Genomic DNA, 15,841 nt, shown 5'->3' on the forward strand with positions numbered 1-15,841 from the left:
CTTGGCATTGATTTCTTGTGTTTTAGTATTTCAGTTTGAAGATTTATTTTAAGTAGGAGCTTTACTGTTGTTTTGTTTTTTCCTCTTTCTCAATGTACAGTGTTTTTTTGTTTTGTTTTTGGTTTCATATTTGCCTTTACGTTTGGCCTACCAGACCTTAAAATTGAGCTTCGATGATCAACTTAGTTTCTTGCCCTAAAACTTTGTCTCTTTGCTCCCATCTCCCTCAGCTCACAGCTTCTTGCGAAGATATACCCTCCATCTCAGGTCAGTACCCTTTTATTTCCTAGCTCCTTCTATAATCAAGAAAACCCCAGTCCCAATGGCTTCATGCAGAGAACCAGGCTCCATACCTAGTTGCAAAGGGAGCACCTCTAGTTCTTATTACCCTGCCTTACTTCTGGCAGGTCCTGGGTACACTGCTTCTGACTCTAGAACCCAGCAGACCCAAGCTTCAACCCTGACTTTAGATATTTTGGGCCTAGATATTGTCTTATGGTTTCATCCCTTTCATTTTTAAAAAAATATATTTTTATTGATTTCAGAGAGGAAGGGAGAAGGAGAGAGAGAGAGAGAGAGAGAGAGAGAGAGAGAGAGAGAGAGAGAGAGGAGAGAGAGAGAAACATTAATGGTGAGAGAGAATCATTGATTGGCTGCCTCCTGCATGTCCCACTGGGGATCAAGCCCGCAACCCCGGGCATGTGCCCTGACCAGGAATCAAACTGTGACCTCCTGGTTCATAGGTCAACGCTCAACCACTGAGCCATGCCGGCCGGGCTCTCATCCCTTCCAGTTTTCATTTATTATTTGGAAGAGTGGGAAGTCAAGTCATGAGGTTTTGGAGTTATCTTGACTAAGAACTTTATTCTTATTTTTTAATGTAGTTTAATTCTGTGAACCATGGGCCCCATTTGGTGTAATGGGACTTTTCAATAACTTCCAGCCACGTGGAATCTCTTAATTATTCATGCCCTTGACATCTGGAGGACAGGAATGTGCAGTCCTTCACTTACTATTTTTAGTATACGAGGGTCTAGGATCAAAGTCTTACTGTTGGATGATCAACCACATTTGGAGTTCTGAAGATGGTGAAAATCAGTTCTTCTCTTCCAGATTATTCCAGTTCATACCGAGTGCCCTCCGATGGGCCTAGGAAGTCTCCCTTTTCTGCTTGTACCCTCCCTTCTTCTCCCTTATGATCTTCTGTATTTCCCAAGGTTTCTTCTTTTTTCCTCCTACCTTCTGTTCTTCTCAACAGACTGGGTGCTAGTGGAGGTGGTAGTGCCACGCGTGCTTTAGGTCCTGCGTAGAGAGGAGAGGGCATGAAGAGAAGTAGCTGTTTTCCAAGTATTCTGAGAGCATGACTGTAATATTATTTGTTAAGTGTCTTGGCCTCTTTTCCCTGCATTTCAAAGATTCTCCTCTATCTCTCTGTGGCCACGCTCCCCAAAAGGAGATTGTTTTGCTCCAAGTTCCAGAAAGGGTGTGTGAAGGCAAAGAGACTCTCATCTTGTCATACTTTCACAGAATTAAGTTGAACCCCATGAAGTGTCACACAACAAATACCTTTTTGAAAAATGTTATTGTTCATTCTATGTTCTTAGACTCACCAACTAAATCTAAGGTGTATCCTGAAACTTTGAACTCACCCCCAAAAATATTCATGGGGTCTTCCTCCTTGAATTCAGGGTCTGTACACATGGGAACTTCCTGCTTGGATTTAGGGTCTATACACATGGGATCTTCCTGCTTAGACTCAGGGTCTGTACACATGGGACTTTCTTGCTTGGATTCAGGGTCTGTACACACAGAACTTTCTTGCTTGGATCAAACAGGCACATTCTTGACTACAGTTGAGGAATAAACTATAGATTCAACGAGGTAGAATCCAATTAAAAGCCCATCTTGAACTTTTAGAGGGATTATGGCAGCAGCGGAATCACCTGATCACCTCAAAATTGAAGGCTTCTAGTAGTTCAATGGGAGTCAATGTCATTTCTCCAATCATCTCAGAGCCTAATAATGTGGTGAAATGAGGTTGTTTTACTTTATTTAAAAAATATTTTATCTCAGTTTTTGCAGCGGTCTCATCTAACATCTGCTTGGTATCTCCAAAGTCTGGAAACTCCTTTGTTTCTCGTCCAACTTCAGAGGGTCAGTTCCCTCAGCTTGTACAGTCTCCGGAATCAGGTAGTCTCATGAGAGAACCCTTTCCCAATACTCAGATTGTATTCACGTTGGTCCCGATGAGAATAACCACTTTTTAAACAAGTGGGGCAATGATGACAGAAGCAAAGGGCCATCTGTTTACCCTCACTTCCCAGTCTCCGGAGGTTAGAGATTTGGTTAGAGTCTGATGCTGCAAAGCATTTGGAAAGGTATCTCATCAGGGATGAGGTTCTGGGGGAGATGAAGCAGATAACCGTCCTTTCTGACCTATGTCACTAGTAATTGATCATCTGCTAGAACACAGGAGGAAGGGCACCTGAGAGCAGGAGAGACCTTTCTCTGACCAAGAATTCGTAAATCCAAAGGCTCCGCGACCTCTGAGACCCTGCCCTGGTTTGGGTGGCTCCTAAAAATAGGCCATATTGTAGTGACACATGGATGTTTTATAGTCCCATTTATCTGGGTATGACAATATTAATTGAACTGTCAAATTGCTGGAGTCTGAGCTGCTGGGTTGAAATACTTGGAATTACATAGAAAGAAATTCCCAGAGGGTCAAGACAGCTGGACTCAAGGTGGAATGCAAAACGCACAGGAGTAGTGCTGCCTGTCGGCCTTTATCTGGTCAGAGATTCCAGGGAGCTGCTGGGCTCATTCGTGCTTGAATGATTATATTAAGAAGCCTGGATCTTGCCGAGGTGTCTCAGGCAAACATGCTGTGTGCACAGCTGGTTCTGTTACCTTAAAATACCAGTTAGCTTTGAATTAAGGCTTTGATGAAAGATGTCAGTGTTGATCTTGGGAAACTCTCTACACATTAATTCAAGAAGTGTGTTAGCCAGAGAGTGTGGGGCATACGTTCGGGGATGTACTAAGAGGGGAGAGGGAAACAGCTTTATTTTCCATGTTATCTGCCTCTGGATAGGAAAAGGTGTCAGAACCTGCCGCCTTCTGAAGTTTGGGGCAGGAGTTGAGACACAGATTACCACTGATTTCAAAAAATACTTAGTTTCTTCACTCATGAATCCAGCATTCAGCCTTTTCTCCAGGGCCACATGGCGGGGCAACTCTCTAAGAAACAAGAGGGGAATGACTTTTGTTTGTGTAAATAGCAACACGGAATTCTAACTGCCCAGGGTCCTCTGAAGAATACATTCATTGAGTTAGTCCAGTGTTTGCAACTGTCATGAAAAGTTTTATACCTGAAAACCTCGCCCAGTTTTGTTATTTAGAAACGTGCTGTGAAGCACTCGCACCTTAGGGACACACTCCTGGAAACTCCTCACAAGGAAGGTGAGTGAGTTCTAGCCTCTGTCCGGTAGGTCCAAGAGAGGTACCATCGTGTGGAAATTCTAAGTAATGTCTAGGTGCCTGCTTCCCTCCGGAAAGCTGTTGGGAGAGTGAATATATCACGTCCCCATTTTCCACTCACTTGCCTTTACCAGTCTAACCCCCAGTTGGGTCTTGTCAGTTCCACAGTATCGACTCTAGACCTGCCTTTTTATGGACTCCCTTCTACATGAGATGGTGTACGTAAAATTACTTGGTAAATTGTAAGCCTCTTTTAAATTTAGTTGTTGTCCTGCCTTCATTTCTTTGTTTCCTCCATTCTCTCCATGTGGGGCCTTCTCCTCTTCTCAGCGTTCATCCAGAATCGCCCCAGTTTTCTGAGGCTGACACTTAGCCACCTGGAGCTAACTAGATATTCAGTAAATACCAAAGTAATAAAATAAAATAAAATAGTCATCTCAAGACCTAGCTGTTTAATGAAACATCTCAAGGAACCTCCCAGTCATGTACCAGTCAGGCGGGCTTCCTGAGGTGAGTCTGGGCACAGTGGCTACCTGTGGGGCCACCATTACCCAGGTGCTGCTATTACCACAGAGCCCGCAGGTTGCCCTGTGCTCCCTGAAGCCCTCCATGTGCCAGAGTCATACCGTGTTCAGGGCGGAAATGGAAAGCATGGCTGTGTCCTCCTTATTGTTAACTTGTTATGAGAGTTCAGAGGAAACACAGCTGTATGTTCTGGACTCACATCTACAATCCTTCGTATAATTTTGATAAATCCAAGTTAGATACATTGTGCTATACTCCATTCTAGCAAAAAATTTAAAATTACATATGTGTATCTATGTATATAAAATGTGTAAAAGGATATATACTAAAATGCTATCTCTGGGCTTTATAATTGTATTTTATAAATGCTTCATCAAGAATAAGCACGATGGCCAGACCGGTTTGGCTCAGTGGATAGAGCATCGGCCTGCAGACTGAAGGGTCCCAGGTTCGATTCCGGTCAAGGGCATGTACCTGGGTTGCGGGCACATCCCCAGTAGGGAGATGTGCAGGAGGTGGCTGGTCGATGTTTCTCTCTCATCGATGTTTCTGACTCTCTGTCCCTCTCCCTTCCTCTCTGTAAAAAATCAATAAAATATATTTTTAAAAAAAAGAATAAGCACGATGAAAGTATTTATTCTTAAGAGTACAGTTTCGGTTCCTTATGTTTTCCCTTTGATCAAGGGCTGGAAAGCGGCTGGGAGATATGAGACAGCGAAACATGCACAGGTCCTGGGACCGCCTTGCAAGCTGAGGTACTGACTTTCTTGCTGGTGTGAAGAGAAAAGAGGATTCAGTCAGTGAAATGGAGTTTGAGTTTCTTTTAACTTTTGTTCTGAATGGGATATAGTCCTGTTACAAGAAGGCATGTGTGACCCCATGCTGCTGTTCCGTTGTCCTCAGGAGAGAATGATGTATTTTGGTGTCCGTATGGAGGTAGTGGAGCATGCTCATTTGTCTCTGTAGGGCTGTTTACACTTTTTATCTTTTCTGACATCATCAAATGGAAATTGCCTTATGTTCATGATCTGAGAGGAAGTCTGAGGAGGCTGATGGAGCAGTCGGCTAGGATGAAATGGAGGAGACTAAGCCCAGGATGGTTATTCTCGCGTGAGGTAGAAGTCTGAGATGATCAGTGGTTTTGTAAACAAGAGAAACAAGCAGAGAGAGCATGGCCTCACCTTGGTAGGCCCACGGTCGAGTTGGAGGTTGGATCTGACTCCTTTCTATCTGCAGAGGAACCCGACCTCACAGACTCCACAGCAGGTTGCTTGTAGGTGCAAATGGTTAGTTAAGCATTGCAGGTAGGTTATTCGAATTACCGGAAGTGTCAGAGTTGAATTGTACTTCACAGACTGGCGCTGTATTACTTTTATGCCAAGCCTTAACAGTCTTCATATATCGATATCCTTTCGCGAGTAGATAACTATGCCCATAGCTTTTGTGAATGTATTTCTGAAAAGTGCAAGAAATTTTATTTACTTTAATCAGCAAGCAGGTTAAACATTCCTCCTGCAATTTTATTTAAGGGCTTAAACTTATTTCCCAAACCCTCATGAATACCAAAGGGTAAACTCAATGTCCGCACACAATTAGTGAGTTTAGATCTACAATTCTCATTTGATCATTAAAATATGTATGTATAATAAATAGTCTCTGAGCTCCACCACCCAATTTCTCCCCCTGCCCCCCCCCCCACCTTGACCGTGCCAGCCCCTATTTCATTCGAGCTTTGTGCAATGACCTCCACCCCTACCAGCCTTTGTGTCTGGCCAGGCCCACGTATTCGTAACTGAAATATCATGAATTCCAGATGAGAGGGATCCAAATTTGTGAGGTTATTCTATATGCTTATTAATTCCACCGCCCCACACAGGTGGAAATGTGGTTTTGAGAGATGTTGGACACTGTGAATTTTCCCCATGCATTGCAAGGATGGAAAAAACATGTGCTAAATAACTCCGAGCTGACCGACGGTAAAAACCCGTGGTACTCAATAGCTCTTAAATTTTTATAATGGCCTGCCTGCCTTTGGTGGTCTCGTTACTGGGCTTCAGTAATTGTACTTTGGGACTCTGTCTGATGGTGGAAGCATGAGGTAACATTGCTTTAAGATTTCTTAAATGAGTTAATGCCTGGGAGGCACCCTTGCCCTTTTTCACCCAGTAAACAGCATTTCTTTGTCTCTGAGCTTATATTAAATGCATTTAAAAGGACAAAAGAGGTTCTAAAGGGAATAAAAAATGCACTGGACTGAGACTTAAAAACGCTAGTAAACGTCAAATCCTGCATTCAAACTTATGGTAGGACTCTAGGTGTGGTCTGCATCATCTGTTTAGAACGCCAGCTGCCATAGGGGGGAGCTCTGCGCAGACGTGGGAAATAAAGTGGAAACACTGGGTCAGTATGATGCCTAATAGCAGGCTTCTTTTTAAAACAGGTAATTGAAGCAAAGTGCTTTTAAAGTGTTATTTAATTAAAACTTCCAACTATTCATTTATTTGACGGTGTCTTTTCTTTCTAGGTTCAGGGTTAAGACTATAGGTTCTGTAGTGGTTGAGCATCAACCTCTACACCAAGATATCACTGGTTCGATTCCCAGTCAGGGCACATGCCAAGGTTGTGGGCTTGATTCCCAGTGGGGGCATACAGGAGGCAGCCAGTTGATGTTTCTCTCTCATCAATGTTTTTAATCTCTCTTTCTCTCTCTCTAAAATCAATAAAAACATATTTTAAAAAAAAGAATATTGGTCCTGGTGTCAGACCTTTCATCTTCAGCTTGGCTGAACATGGGTGCATTGTTCACTTTTGTAAATCCTGGTTTCCTTATCTGGAGATGAGGGATGGCATTAGTATCTGTTTTCTAATATTCTTATGTGGATTAAATGAAATAATACAGGGGTCCTCAAACTTTTTAAACAGGGGGCCAGTTCACTGTCCCTCAGACCATTGGAGGGCCGGACTATAGTTTAAAAAAAAACTATGAACAAATTCCTATGCACACTGCACATATCTTATTTTGAAGTAAAAAAACAAAACGGGAACAAATACAATATTTGTATTTGCATGTGGCCCACGGGCCGTAGTTTGAGGACCCCTGATTTAATAATATGCCTGGATTCAGTAAATACTGATAACTAATGGGTGCTTCCCCACCTACAGAGGCTGTTCTTATGCTCCGGACTTGAAGGATGGGGTATATTTGCAAAACATTTCCACACAAAATATCTCATTCAGTTCTTCCCACTGTCCCTTGCGGGAGGCAGGGCAGGAATGATCATCACTCTGTATTATTCAGGATAAGGTAAACTGCAGTAACAAATAGGACCTCAAACCTCCAGGGGCTTAACCCAAGCCATGCTTATTTCTTGCTCATGAAATAGTCCAAGGAAGATATTTTGGTTAAAGGGCAGCTTGCTTTCATAGGGTAATTCCTGGGTATATTTCCTGGCTTTGCCATTTCAAAATGTGGACCTCAAGGTCTCTATCATTAACCACGAGTGGCTGGTAGGAAGAGAAAACTGGGGGACACAAGGTCCTGGCCTGAATATGGCACCAGCCCCTTCTGCGCACATTCTGTTTCACTAGGCATGACAGTCACATGGCCACGCCTAACCCCAAAGGCAGCTGGGATATATACTCCAGCTGTGTGCCCCGGAAGAAGTTGGAACAGACTTACGGGGAACAACTGGCAGTCTCTGACACTTGCCCATTTAACGGGATGAATCTGCGGGCCAGGGAAGCAAAAGTGCTTTGCTCACCATTGCCTATAGATATTCGTAGCTATTGCCTATACGTGGGGATAGAATGTGAGTCCTAGCTTGAATCATATGGGTGGCGGTGAAGAGTGTGTAGAAGGAAAAGAAGAGAGAGCTGAAACAATAGCCTTGACATTGGGCACAAGGATGCCCCACCAAGAAGATGCCCCTGCAGCCTTCACTTTCCCTTTGCTCACATTTTGGGCCCTTCCTCCTTCCCAGTTGTAGATGCCCGGTGCGACTCTTGTCCTCAGTGAGGGAGTTGCAGATCTCCAGATCTCCGCAGCGATAAAACAATAGCACCTCTCCAGCTGCTATTGTTGCAGGCAGCCTGGCTGCAGACCCAAGGAGAAAAACCTTGAATCAATTTGTCTCATGAAGGCTAAGGGGTTGGCTGCCTGCCCTTCACAACTTGTTAAAAATGAACACTTAGACTCTGATGGGGGGAAGGGGGGGAGCTAAATCTGTGGGGGTGATTCCTACCCTGTGATCCTGTCTGCTGATTTTTCTAGGCTCTGGGATGTCAGTGTCACCCACTGGGATGCGTGTGTGTGTGTGTGTGTGTGTGTGTGTGTGTGTGTGTGTGTGTAGGGGGGCAGGGGGAGGGGTGCTGAACTTTCCTCCTCTTTTCTTTCCCACCTGAAAGGCTTTTGAAAAGTAACACTTTACATTTCTGGAATTTCTCCCAGAGACCTTGTCTCTCTCAGCCGGACTCAAACACTCTCCCAAAGGTTGATCGTTTGGTACAAGAGTCTCAGAAGCCCATGGCTCCCCCCTGGCTCTGGGGGGTGAGTCCTACCCAGGTCACATATGCTTCAGATGCGCCCGCCATCCACGGGGCGCCCCCTCCACCCTGGCCAGTGGCCGACTGGACCAGCCAACACGTTTTGTTTTGCTTGACAGGAAAGCTGGTTGAAGTTAAGCAGGAGACATGTTTTTGTTTCTTTAATAAATAAAAGTAAGGACCCCGTACATGAATAAAAGTAAAAGCCACTCCCCTGAGGTTTTCTAAGCTTCCAAAAATAGTCCCGAGCTTCGCCAAGGCTCATGCAGCCAGAATTTCCATGGAAAGCTTTGCCGCGAGGAAGAGGCGGTGCCAGTGGGCATGGACAGGCCGCCGTCCTGCCCTGCCTGTCTCGGGCACCGCACGTTTAGAAAACAGAGTTTTGAAGTCATGTTTCTTTTCTGGTCTGAGATAAAGGCAACAGAGGCAGCAGCACTCTTTACTATTTATCACAGAATCCAAGTTGAGGGCCTCGGGAAGATGGGGAAGTGAATGGCAAGGTGGATTGTGTGTGTGTGTGTGTATGTGTGTGTGTGTGGGGGGAGGGGCTGTCCCTGTCAGCCAGTGAGAATGTATTTCTTAAAAAAAAAAATGGGGTAAGAAAATTATACTAAGGACACTGATGTTTCACAAATCTGTTTTCAAGTAGCTTCCCCTTCCCCTGAATAGTTGATTATCCGTGGCAAGGTGAGCTGGTTAAGGCAGGAAAAGGTCTTCTAGCATTTTCTGCTGGAGACCCTTATGCTCAGGCTCTGCCCCTCAGCTGAGGGCGGCCCCTGCAGACAGCAGGTGTGCCCATCCTGGCCTTGTCCACTGGGGCCTGGCCGCCGGCTCGCTGCTCCTTGGGCAAAATGGTCTGAGCGCTCAGCATTCGCCTGCTTAGCAAACGCCACCGCCGTGCAGGGTTTCAGAGAAATTACTAGAAAGATAGAGAAAAAGAGCCGCTCCGGCCAGGGAGGATGGCACCTTGGAAGTTGCTGTGGATTGGAGAGCAAGCCTAGAAGGTTCAGGAACACAGGTTTAAAAACTGATCACCTTTGTGTTGGAGACGCCGGGAGGTTGACGGTAATGCTTTTGGCTATTAAACCTTCAGCTTTTCTCGGGAAAGAGTGCATCGCTGCGTACAAACAGTTTTATACCCGAAGCTATTCACCGGAGCAAGGTGAGTTTCAAAAAGGGTTCCAAAGGCAAAATGAGGAAATCCTCCAAGGGATGCCTCAAGCCGAAAAAAAGAGACAGACACTTTCCCTGCTGTGTCAAGACATGAGTTTCCTCCTGTTCCCTAATTGGGCGGGGGGGGGGGGGGGGCGGCAGCAGTGTGTGCAGGGGTGGCAGTGTGTGCGGGTGTGCGGGGGCAGCAGTGTGTATTGTGCTCAGAGTATGGAGGGTGTATTGTGTGTGTGTGTGTGTGTGTGTGTGTGTGTGTGTGTGTGTATTATCCACCAGAAACTTGACAGGTACTCCTCAGTTTGAAAGACAAAAAGTAAACTGGAATAAATAATGATTATAAATATTGTAATTTATACTTTTTTGTGGGCAAAATAATGACATTGAAGGGACTTGAGGAGCAAGTCCCCCAAAAGTCATCTTCTGCCCGTGGTGGGGGCAAGTGGGGTCAGGAAGGGCCTGGGATGAGTGGCCGTCCTGTCCCCGCTGAGCAGCTGGGTGAGCGAGGCAGTTCGCTCTTCACGCACAGATGTGGGGTCAGAGAACCTGACCCTGGATCCCAAGTCTCTCCGCAGAAACTCAGCGGCCCTGATCCGTGAGGTGATCAAGAGTTTGATGACATAAGAGACGAAGCTATGTCATCTTATTTCCTCGATTACACTGGGCACTGGGGGCGGGGGGGTGTATAGAAAGGCTCATTTACCGTGAAAAATAGTACAAGCCATAGTTTCCTTCTTGGGTCTTCAAAAAAGGAATTTTAAAAGAACCGCCCCATCACTTACAGTTTTCAACAAAACTCTAATCACAGTGCTTCTTTCTTTCTTGGCTTGCTTTTGTAGCTGAGAAAGAACCCCTGCACTACAGAGGCAAATTTCCCCCGGGGTGGAGGTGCGTGCTTACCCATGGGATACTGAAACACGGCGAGGTTCCGTGAAAATGTCCATTTGTCATCTTTCTAGTGTTGGCTACCTTTCTTGTTCAGTTTTAGCTACATACACTCTTAACAAAGGAATCCTCTTTTATGTTTTGACTAGAGGCCTGGTGCATGAAATTCATGCACTGGGGAGGGGTCCCTCAGCCCAGCCTGCGCCCTCTCACAGTCCGGGACCCCTCGGGGGATGTCCACCTGCTTGTTCGCTGCTCCTTACCACTCGGCTTGCTGCTCCTTAGTGCTGCTACGGAGGTAGGAGAGGCTCCCGCCACCACCGCTGAGCTCACCAGCTGTGAGCCCGGCTTTTGGCTGAGTGTTGCGCCCCCTGTGGGAGCACACTGACCACCAGGAGGCAGCTCCTATGTTGAGCGTCTGCCCTCTGGTGGTCAGTGCGCATCATAGCGACCGGTCATTCTGGTCATTCTGCCTTAACGGTCACTTAGGCTTTTATTATATAGATTCCCAACCCTTCAGATATTTGTTTTGTTAGAAAAAGATGGTGTCACTCAAGAAATGTTTTCGTCTCCTGAAAGAACATGTCACTGTACATGTTCAAGAGCTCAAGTTCACCCAGGCATCCATGTCTGTATAACGGGAAGATATCTGGGTAAAGGTTAAAAAAAAACCCAGTTTACAGAAGAGTTTGTGTTTTACAGAACATCCGATTTTCAAAGGTTAGTGCATCCCGGCAATGCTTCCTTTTCTACACTAGCACCCCTCCTTCACGCTTCCCGTCATAGACACACCGGTCTCAGGAAACAAGCCCATCTTAACTGTGTGCTGAGCCTTTCTCAACTCCACTGTCTTCAATTTCAACTGATTGTTCTCACTCGAAGTGGCTCACCTGCTTTGACCTGTCCTCATAAGGAAGTTACTTCCCCTCCCCAGGGGCCGTTGCCCGCATCCTCAGGTTGGTGTGCCCACATGTTCAGCAGTTAGAATCATGGACTGCTGCATGTCTTGAAGGGCATCTAAACCTCCCTCCCCATTACAGTTTAAAAAACTCTGAGCCCAGAATGGTAAAGGGACTTCTCCCATCTCAATGTCAAAATAAGGACCCCATGCTCTGTTGCCTAAATATTTCTATCGCCACCTCTTTCTCCCCACAGCCCCTGCCCTGGTTCAGCCTTCGTCATATTTTCTTGGGACCCCCATCAGCAGAGCCTCTTACCTGGCCTTCCCTGATCTTTCCCTTCCCACTTGACACTGGCCAGTCCTGCTGGAGTTCATCTAGAATAGGAATATGGCTAATGTCACTTCTGTGCTAAGGTCCCCATCACTTTAGGATGAATGCCAAGTTTCTTAGTTCAATGTCCTGGCTGCTCTGGGACTTACCCCTATCTATGTCTCTCTCACCTCATTTCCTATCCTTTTCATCTCGCTCGTTAGTTGTCTTTAATATTGAACTACCTACTTGCCATGCCCCCACCGCCAAGCTGTCACTCACCTGGGAGGCTGGGCTCATGTTATTCTCAGGTCAGCCAGATGTTTTGGTGGCGAGTAAATGAAACAAACCCCGATGGATGTAGGCAGCAAAGTTATTAAAGGACGTTGGGCAGCTCACAGAATTGCCACAAAGGCAGGACTAGGTCAGAGTCTACCCAGGTGAGACCACCGGGAGCTGAACTCACACTCCAGAGCAGGTCTACTGAGGCCCCACTGCTGCTGCCTCTACAATGCAGTCTGCTCGGCCTGCCCTGACCCTGGGGGCTGGGAAATGCATCAGCACCTGCTCCATGGAAACAACACCTTGATATGGCTGCTTACGGTGCCAGAAGTGATTTTTTTTTGGCGGGGGAGAGTGTGTGTTTCTTCATGCCATTTGTTCCCAGTTTAACATTTTGGCACATGTATCTGTCTGTCCAAACCTAAGTCATATGCCTGCCCCTAATTGCACATGAGGAGGGAAAGACAACATGAGAAATGGTTACTTTCTATGGCGGGAATCCCACAGATCTTAAAATAGAGGGAAGTTCCCCCAAAGTAAGGGGATTAAGATGCTGAGCAGTCAAAGGAGTGACAGTTGTCCACTAGGATTCTTCAGCACTTGTGACAATTCTGTGAGCTGCCCGGGTCCTTTCCTGGCTTACCTTCATGCATTGACCCACCTCTATTCAGCCACTTAACTCTTGCTGACGGTTTAATCTCAGGATAGCTGTCTTTGCCTCAAGGAAGTCTTCCTTGCACCCAGGTTGGGGTTTGTCTCTCCCTTAGTTCTTGGGTATATTGATGCTTTATCACTTATGACACTTCAGTGTGTTCCTGTTTAGGTATTTATGTCCACCTCTGGTTTTTAATCTCCCTCGGGGTAGGTACTGTGTCTTAAGTATCTTTGGATTCCCAGTGCCTACCCCAGTGTCATGCCCAATGAACTCATTCATTCATTTGTTCACTGTTTGTTGAACTGAATGGCCAAAGATTACACAGGTAATTAGTGCTAGAGGTGGGAGTAAAACCCAAGTGTCCTGACTTCAGTGTTTCTAAAATAAGAGAAACAGGAACATTCCTCTCCTTCCATCCTTATTAATTTCTCCCCAGGGTTTAAATTCTGCCTGTCTTCGTCATTCCTACTGGATTCCTTTCTCAACCATTGCTGCGGTGAATGGTTTAAGGGACCCAGAGATGTTGATCTGTAAACGGTGATCCTGTCCTGGATCTGGAGTAGGCAAATGCAGAGAACTTTCGGGAAAATATGTGCAGTTACAAGTTGGCCTTGAATAACTTTGCCACAAATGGAATTAGGATTCCTTGGAGCAGAAGGCCTAACATAACAGTTCAATGCTTTGGCCCATGGACCCTCCGGCAAAGAAGTGCTTGCATTTTTAAGAGAAATACAAACACAGCTCATGCTGGTCCTCCAGCAGCTTGGGTCGATGGGTTTATACTTCAGCAGACACTGGGTCCCTGAGTAGAAATGTGGGCCAAGGGCCAGGAGATTCCAGTTGAATTTCCAGTTAAGTCATCTCTGTTTATTTCTCACAAAATACATATTTAACAAAATTTGATATTGAAATGTCATGCTTAAAACACTCTCTAGTAAACAGAGGTCTTAAAAGAAGAGCTGTTGCCAGCACCGCTTTTTGTGAAAGCTGTGTCCAATTTAAAGTTTATCTTACCCACGGGATACAGAATGGGTGTGCGTGCTACAGAAGTCACCACACATCCGAGCAGGACTGGTCAGACAATTTGGCAGCCTTTCCTCTGGACAGGAAACACACCAGCGTGGGGGTCGCTCTGAGCACGGAGGAATACATATGGACATGAACACGAGGCATTGGAAACTAGGCGTGTGACCTACCACCCACTCCTTTCTGCCGCGCCCACCAGTCCTGTTGATTTTACCTTTTCAGTATCTCCTTTCTCTTTATCTCTTTCCCTATCCTGGTCCCATCCCCATCCCCATCCCCACTCCCATCCCCATCCCCACTCCCATCCCCATCCCCTCCCCCTCTGATTAGTCTGTCTGTACCCACGATTGCCTCTCTCCAATCAGACCCACTGTTTCTCTCCCACCACCACCTCTGCTGCCAATCCATCAGCACCCTCCTATTGTTTTCAGGATAAAGGCAACAATCCTTAACATGGGCTTGCTCTCCCAGGGACAGCCACACTGGGCTGTCAGTCCTGAGAGCTTGTGCCATGTCCCTGGTACCCCAAAGACACTCTCATGCTGTTCCCTCTACTTGAAACCTCTTCATGAGGCTCTCTACCCCAGGCTCTTCACCTCATTAATTGCCCATCCATCCTTCCAATTCAGCTCAGAGGTCACTCTCTGAGGAAACTCTTTCCTACCCTCCTACCCACAGTGGGATACCTGTGTCCACACTAGCAACACTGCAAGAGCATTCGTTTCCTTTTCAGCGTCTATCATCACTGGAACGTACACATGTATTTCTGTGATTATTGAATAATCTTGTTTCTCCTAATGCTAATGGAAACATTGATTGAGTACTGACACCATTTTTTTGGCAATTTCCAAGTCCTATCAATGCATTCACATATTTCATCTTCACAAAACCCGAGGCAGTGTGTCTTAGTACTGTCCTCCCTGAGGGCTTAAGTAACTTGCTTACAACTATGCAGCTAGTCAGCGCAGGGTTGGGATTTGAGCCCCGTCAGGCTGACCCCACGTATACACATTTTATTAAGGCAGTGTGTTGCCTTCCTACTTCTCAGCCTTGTTTCAATATTGACCTCTTAAAGGACCAATTTAAGATATCTTATAGTGATCCTTTCTCCATCAGATGTTAATGCGACAGATAAACTGTTGTGGTGGGCAGCATGGTGGGCCCCCAAAGACATCCACAGTCTAAGCCCTGGAACCTGTGAATAAGTCCCACGACATGGTAAGGGGCAGTGAAGGCTGCAGATGGAATTAAGGTTGTCAATCAGTCTTCCTGAGGAGGGGGAAGTTACCCAGTGGGCCCAATGTAACCACAAGGATTTTTCTAAGAGAAAGAGGAAGGCAGGAGAGTCAGGGTCAGTCAGGGAGATGCAGTGCTGTGTAAGCAAGACTTGACTGCCATTGCTGGCTTTGAAGATGAAAGAGGGCCATGAGCCAAGGAATGTGGGCCGCCTCTGGAAACCAGAAAAGGCAAGGAAACAAATTCTTCTTGAGAGCCTGTAGAGAAGCAGCACAGCCCTGCCAACACCTTCATTCATCAGCCGGCTGAGATCCATTTCAAACTTCGGACTCCCAGGACTGGGAGAAAATAAATTTGTGTTATCTTAAGCTACCAAGTTTGTGGTGATTTGATACAGCAGTAATAGGAAACTAATACAACCACATGTGTGTGTTTATACATACATGCACATGCAAACACACACATTCATAAACAATGACATAGAATGAATAAGGTTTTTCACCACCTAGGAAGCAATTTCCCCCCTTGAGGGCAATGTTGTCTGTGTTGTGAATGCAGGTACTGGGCTACAGGAAGAAGAATGATCTCTGGCTTTGATTACTACACTAGCTCCTGTTCCCAGCATAGTGCCTAGCACATAGTAGGTTCTTACTATTTGTTGAGTGAGTGAGTGAATGAGTAAATGGATGAATTATGATGAATGACTTGAATTAAGGACCGTAACCCGCCTTATGAAAAATGAAAAGGGTTAAATGACCCCATGTTAGGAAGTGGGTAATTCAATGTTTTTGAATAACTGAGACTGTAGTGCTGAGAACAGCACATTCATATC

The sequence above is a fragment of the Myotis nattereri genome (assembly GCF_964212035.1).
Source record: "Myotis nattereri genome assembly, chromosome: 17".
Classification (NCBI taxonomy): domain Eukaryota; kingdom Metazoa; phylum Chordata; class Mammalia; order Chiroptera; family Vespertilionidae; genus Myotis; species Myotis nattereri.